General features: G+C 53.0%; 1 pseudogene; it reads right to left on the bottom strand.

Annotated features, from left to right (window-relative positions):
- Window positions 1-1,655: 1,655 nt before the first annotated feature.
- Window positions 1,656-2,836, bottom strand: LOC147843737 (18S ribosomal RNA; annotated as a pseudogene).
- Window positions 2,837-7,500: the final 4,664 nt, after the last annotated feature.

Here is a 7,500-nt window from a genome sequence, read left to right as displayed (position 1 = left end):
CACCGGTGCGCTATTACGGCGCTAATGTGGTGCTGTTTCGTAAGTGAAACCATAAGGTTTCACCCGGTTGCCATGATGACCACCCGGGAGGGGCTCTCCGGAGGCTGTGTCTCCTCCCAAGTATTTCACCTCTAACCATCGACCTCAGGCTCGCAGCAGCGGAGGATTCCAGCTCCCTTCAAATGCCCCGTCCGACCCTCGGTCCGGACTAGAACAGCCATGGATCGGTATGGGAGGGGGGGGTCATAGGGAGGGAGGTAGGAGCCGCTGTGCCCCTATAGTGTAAGTGATGGTTGTGAGGGGGACGAAACCCAGTCCAGAGAACAGCAAAAATGCGCCCTCACGTACGCATGTCTTACCCCTCACGTCACTTCATCCTGCCAACCGTGTTCACCGTTGGGTTCTACGAGCGAGGAGGGAGGGGCAGAGCGTCACCGTGGGAGGACCCAGACAGGGGAACTTTGCCCAGCCCCCCCCAAAGGATCTCCACCCTCTCCTCGCTCAACCTTATAATTTCCGATACCTTCTGTTGACGAGCCAGAGCCCACTCTGCCCCTCTGAAGCTCGACTAGTCCGGCCGCCGCGGCGATCACACAGAGGTGGGAGCGACCGCACCCCAGAGCTGCCCCACGCCCCATATATTTCGCCCTCACCATCAACCCCTGGGTCGCGACAGCGGAGGATTCCCTCTCTCCCGGCATGACACCAACCCAGTACCCCGGCCCCCATACTGAAGCAGCAGCGGACCGGAGCAAAGGGGGTACACGACGGGAGAGGAGGAGCCGCTATAACGCCACGTGTGCAGGTCATGGCTGAGAGGGGCGGAGGACAGTCCGGGGAGCAGCCACACCCCCCATGTCACATCGACGCGCCAAACCGGCCTATAGTGGTTGGGTACTAGGTGTGTGAAAGGGCCTAGTATATTTCTTGCATTCTAGGGGGATTTGGGGTGAACTTAGCCATAACGTTTCATTAAAACGACCATTCTTTGTCTCGTTTCTATGGAGGCTATTTGCAAAAATCTGGAGGCTGGATTTGTTCTAGTTGCGTTGCCCTGGCATGCTACAACTGTCTTGCAGCTGCTCCGCTTAATCAGAGGGTGGGAGTCTTTCGCCCGCTGTCTTGTGTTCGGCAATATATCGCTTATTTCTTAATTGCCTTTAGGCCTCTTTATAGTCACCGTTCCCTAGAGGCCATTGTTGCCTACACCCTTTTCAGTTGAACTTTGTCCAGCTCCATTGATTGCATTACTCAATTGCCATGCCGCCCTTCCAGTTGCCTCTTGGTCGCATCTGTTCACTCCATTCCCAGACTGTTATCTCTGTATCCGTTCCGACTTCATGCGTTAGGCCCAGGTCAGGGAGGTTCTGGTCATTCCATAATGGATGACTGTGACATCATCCGGGAAGCCGCCTACCCTAGGGGCATAATCGTCCTATCGATCAGTTTTAGCAAGGCCTCACCAGGACGGACCCCCGACCATACCCAACCCATCCACGGGTCATCCTCCGGAAGAGCTATCAATCTGTCAATCCTTTCCGTGTCCGGGCCGGGTGAGGTTTCCCGTGTTGAGTCAAATTAAGCCGCAGGCTCCACTCCTGGTGGTGCCCTTCCGTCAATTCCTTTAAGTTTCAGCTTTGCAACCATACTCCCCCCGGAACCCAAAGACTCGTGGTTTCCCGCACGCTGCCCGGCGGGTCATGGGAATAACGCCGCCGGATCGCGGGTCGGCATCGTTTACGGTCGGAACTACGACGGTATCTGATCGTCTTCGAACCTCCGACTTTCGTTCTTGATTAATGAAAACATTCTTGGCAAATGCTTTCGCTTTCGTCCGTCTTGCGCCGGTCCAAGAATTTCACCTCTAGCGGCGCAATACGAATGCCCCCGGCCGTCCCTCTCAATCATGGCCCCGGGTTCCAGAAACCCACAAAATAGAACCGGAGTCCTATTCCATTATTCCTAGCTGCGGTATTCAGCGGCGGCTGGGCGGCCTGCTTTGAACACTCTAATTTTTTCAAAGTAAACGCTCCGGGCCCCGAGGTACCGGACACCCAGCTAAGGGCATCCGGGGGGCACCGGGAGGCAGGGTCCGGGACAGGCGGTGGCTCGCCTCGCGGCGGACCGCCAGCCCACTCCCGAGATCCAACTACGAGCTTTTTAACTGCAGCAACTTTAATATACGCTATTGGAGCTGGAATTACCGCGGCTGCTGGCACCAGACTTGCCCTCCAATGGGTCCTCGCCCATGGGTTTAGGATACGCTCATTCCAATTACAGGGCCTCGAAAGAGACCTGTATTGTTATTTTTCGTCACTACCTCCCCGTGTCGGGAATGGGTAATTTGCGCGCCTGCTGCCTTCCTTGGATGTGGTAGCCGTTTCTCAGGCTCCCTCTCCGGAATCGAACCCTGATTCCCCGTTACCCGTGGTCACCATGGTAGGCGCCTAAAGTACCATCGAAAGTTGATAGGGCAGACATTCGAATGAATCGTCGCCGCCGCGGAGGGCGCGCGATCGGCCCGAGGTTATCTAGAGTCACCAAAGCGGCCGGGGGACGAGGCCCGACCCCCGAGGGGGGAGCCCACGCCGCACCCGGATGGGTTTTGGATCTGATAAATGCACGCGTCCCCGGCCCCCGGGGGGACCGGGTCGGCGCTCGTTGGCATGTATTAGCTCTGGAATTGCCACAGTTATCCAAGTAACGGATGGAGCGATCAAAGGAACCATAACTGATTTAATGAGCCATTCGCAGTTTCACTGTACCGGCCGTGTGCACTTAGACCTGCATGGCTTAATCTTTGAGACAAGCATATGTTACTGGCAGGATCAACCAGGTAGCCCCGAGCAGAGTGGTAGAGGAAGAGAGCTCTTCCTCGCTCACGGGTCTCGCGCTGCCGCTCGCGCCCCCGGAGGGGGCGAGGGAGGCGCGGCCGCTCGCTGTGTGGGGTTTTTGCGGGGTTGTGGTCACCGGGAAATGCGACGTGCTTCGCGGCGAGCCCGGCCGAAGAGCGGAGAGCGCCCGCACCGGCGCCGCCCTCCACTGTGAGAGAGCGGCGAGGGAGGCGCGTCGACCTTCGCTGGGCTGCCGGTGGAGGACTTTCGAGGTAGACCGGTCGTCTGAGTCCTTTTCCCAAGGAGCGAGGGAGTGCGGAGGAGGCCCCAAGGAGGCCTCGCTCTGCTGCGGGTCTGAGGCCCGAATCGGGGAGGAACCACCCTGCCCACAACGGTCCGAAGGGACCGGGCGAGGGGCCTACCCCAGGGGCGTCGTAAGTTCCCATCGGTCAGGTGACAGAACAGCAGGGCGCTGCTGCTATCGAAGTCACCCCCGGCAGTCGTTCCTGCTGAGGTGAGGGGCCCGTTTAGAAGAGAACGGTGCACCTTCTGGGGCCGTCGTTCTCCTCTAAGGTCTCCTCTAAAGACTTCCCAACAAGTGCTGAAAACCAAAGTCCACGAAGTTTCGCCTTCGCCGAAACCTCGATGGCAGGTCAGAGAAAACCGGGGTGGGGTGGGGGGGGGCCTATCGGCTGGTGGGGGGGTCCTCCCGCCTGGCGTCGACCCGTTCACGTGTCCTAGTAACCCAAAGTGTCCCAGCGCCCTGTCTTGTGCGTCTTGTGCGTGACTGTAGACATGTAGAGAGCCTTCCTCGTAACGTCCCCGGTGGATGTGTTCTGCAAGTGCCAGGCGAGCCCTCTCCAGGCCGAACGTATTCCTGTTGAGCCTTAAACGAACGTCGACTCTTTGTGCCTTTTTTTTCTCTCTCCTTGAGAGTGAGGTGAATCGCCTTTTAGTTGGTTAAAAAATAAAAAAATAAAAAAAGTTTATTCAAGGATAACATCTAAACCCCCCCCACAATCCCCCCCCCCCCCCCCCCCCCACACACACACACAGAGGGATTCACTTTCCAATAGAAAATGTATAAAACAAAAAAAAAAAAAAAAAATTTAAAAAAATCCTACCGATGACCCCAGGCCAGCCCATCAGCTTCACTTTAAATAAAAAAAAGAAAGAAATTTGTGAAAAAAAAAAAACTGCCGCAGACCCCCGGTCACCCCATCAGCTTCACTTTGCGAGAAAAAAAAAAAATTAGAGTTAAAAAGTAGACCCCCGGCCATCCCATAGGCTTCACTTTGCAAGAAAAGTAGTAAAAGAAAAAAAATTGAAAAAGAAAACTACCTGTCACCGCAGAACCCCGGTCATCCCATTGGCTTCACTTTGCGAGAAAGAAAGAAAAAAAAAACCGCTGACCCACAGCCAACCCACCAGCCTCACTTTGTAAAAAAAAAATAATAATAATTATAAACAGAGTATATCCCCGGCCATCCCATAGGCTTTACTTTGCAAGAAAAGTAGTAGAAGAAACAAAACTGGAAAAAAAAACTACCTGCCACCGCAGACCCCCGGTCATCCCATTGGCTTCACTTTGCGAAAAAACAAAAACTGATAAAATACTATATACATACCTACATATACATATATATATATATATATATATATATATATATATATATATATATATATATATATATATTTGTCTGTGTGTGTGTGTGTGTGTGTGTTAAAGGATATATCATGCTTCTACCAGAAATATCCCAGAGACCCACCATCCCCCAAGTGAGACTTTGTCAAATCATTGGCTTCACTTGGCAAAAAACAAAAACTGAAAAAATAAATAAAAATACCTCGTCCCCCGGCCACCCCATATGTATGTGTATATATATATATATATATATATATATATATATATATATATATATATGTGTGTGTGTGTGTGTGTAATTACATATATGTGTTTGAGGTAAAGGATCTATCACGTTTCTACCAGAGACCCACCATCCCCCAAGTGAGAGTTGGACAAGTGTGCCCTAACCTTAACCCAACCATACAACCATAAACCCCTAACTCTAAACCTCAACCTAACCCTAAACCCAATTTTAACTCCACACCTAACCCCAACCCAAACCCTACCCCCAACCCTAAATCCAACTTTACCCCTCAACCTAACTCCAAACCCTACCCCCAACTTTAACCCCACACCTAACCCCAACCCAAACCCTACCCCAACCCTAAACCCAAATTTAACCCCACACCTAACCCCAACCCAAACCCTACCCTAAACCCAAATCTAACCCTAAACCCTACCAAGCCTAACCCTAATCCCCAATTCTTTAAGAAAAGACCCACCATCCCCCAATTGAGTGTTGGACAACCATGGCCTCTGTGCCTCTCTCTCTCTCTCTCTCTCTCTCTCTCTCTCTCTCTCTCTCTCTCTCTCTGTCTCTCTCTCTCCCTCCCTTCCCCTCCTCTCTCTTTCTTGCAGGGTGAGCTGAATCGGCTTGACTTTGACAAAAACGAAGGAAACCCACCACTCCTAAACAGAGAACAGGAAAGTCATGCGCCGAGTGAGAGTTGGAGCAGTGGGCCTCGACGAGGCTTGTGCAGTGTTCCAAAGAGCAAGAAAAGACCCACCATCCCCCAAGTGAGTGTTGGAACCACCAGTGACTCTTTGCCTTTTCTCTTTCTAACCCCCCCCCCCCCTTTCTTACAGGGTGAGCTGAATAGGCTTGAGTTTTACAAAAATGGAGGAAACCCACCACCCCTAGACAGAGAGCAGGAAAGCCATCCCTTCAGAGAGTTGGAGGAGTGGGCCTCGATAAGGCTTGTGCACTGTTCCAAAGAGCAAGATAAGACCCACCATCCCCCAAGTGAGTGTTGGATGACCAGTGGCTCGCTTTCTCTTGAGAGTGAGGGGAATCGGCTTGACTCTACAAAAAGAGGACAGACCCACCATCCCCCAAGTGAGTGTTGGAACCACCAGTGACTCTTTGCCTTTTCTCTCTTTCTAAACCCCCCCCCCCCCCCTTCTTACAGGGTGAGCTGAATCGGCTTGACTTTTACAAAAATGGAGGAAACCCACCACCCATAGACAGAGAGCAGGAAAGCCATCCCCCAGCGTGAGAGTTGGAGGAGTGGGCCTCGACGAGTCTTGTGCAGTGTTCCAAAGAGCAAGATAAGACCCACCATCCCCCAAGTGAGTGTTGATGACCAGTGGCTCGCTTTCTCTTGAGAGTGAGGGGAATCGGCTTGACTCTACAAAAAGAGGACAGACCCACCATCCCCCAAGTGAGTGTTGGAACCACCAGTGACTCTTTGCCTTTTCTCTTTCTAACCCCCCCCCCCCCTTTCTTACAGGGTGAGCTGAATCGGCTTGACTTTGACAAAAATGGAGGAAACCCACCACCCCAAGACAGAGAGCAGGAAAGCCATCCCCCAGCGTGAGAGTTGGAGGACTGGGCCTCGACGAGTCTTGTGCAGTGTTCCAAAGAGCAAGATAAGACCCACCATCCCCCAAGTGAGTGTTGATGACCAGTGGCTCGCTTTCTCTTGAGAGTGAGGGGAATCGGCTTGACTCTACAAAAAGAGGACAGACCCACCATCCCCCAAGTGAGTGTTGGAACCACCAGTGACTCTTTGCCTTTTCTCTTTCTAACCCCCCCCCCCCCCCCCCACCCCCCCCCCCCCCTTTCTTACAGGGTGAGCTGAATCGGCTTGACTTTGACAAAAATGGAGGAAACCCACCACCCCTAGACAGAGAGCAGGAAAGCCATCCCCCAGCGTGAGAGTTGGAGGACTGGGCCTTGACGAGTCTTGTGCACTGTTCCAAAGAGCAAGATAAGACCCACCATCCCCCAAGTGAGTGTTGATGACCAGTGGCTCGCTTTCTCTTGAGAGTGAGGGGAAACGGCTTGACTCTACAAAAAGAGGACAGACCCACCATCCCCCAAGTGAGTGTTGGAACCACCAGTGACTCTTTGCCTTTTCTCTTTCTAACCCCCCCCCCCCCCCCCCCCCTTTCTTACAGGGTGAGCTGAATCGGCTTGACTTTGACAAAAATGGAGGAAACCCACCACCCCTAGACAGAGAGCAGGAAAGCCATCCCTTCAGAGAGTTGGAGGAGTGGGCCTCGATAAGGCTTGTGCAGTGTTCCAAAGAGCAAGATAAGACCCACCATCCCCCAAGTGAGTGTTGGATGACCAGTGGCTCGCTTTCTCTTGAGAGTGAGGGGAATCGGCTTGACTCTACAAAAAGAGGACAGACCCACCATCCCCCAAGTGAGTGTTGGAACCACCAGTGACTCTTTGCCTTTTCTCTCTTTCTAAACCCCCCCCCCCCCCCCCCTTCTTACAGGGTGAGCTGAATCGGCTTGACTTTGACAAAAATGGAGGAAACCCACCACCCCTAGACAGAGAGCAGGAAAGCCATCCCCCAGCGTGAGAGTTGGAGGACTGGGCCTTGACGAGTCTTGTGCACTGTTCCAAAGAGCAAGATAAGACCCACCATCCCCCAAGTGAGTGTTGATGACCAGTGGCTCGCTTTCTCTTGAGAGTGAGGGGAATCGGCTTGACTCTACAAAAAGAGGACAGACCCACCATCCCCCAAGTGAGTGTTGGAACCACCAGTGACTCTTTGCCTATTCTCTCTTTCTAAACCCCCCCCCCTT

Source organism: Danio rerio, chromosome 5 (assembly GCF_052040795.2).
Source record: "Danio rerio strain M-AB ecotype USA chromosome 5, GRCz13ab, whole genome shotgun sequence".
NCBI classification, from domain to species: Eukaryota; Metazoa; Chordata; class Actinopteri; order Cypriniformes; family Danionidae; genus Danio; species Danio rerio.
Note: the sequence above shows the minus strand (reverse complement) of the source record. Positions and strands in the feature narration are given on the sequence as shown.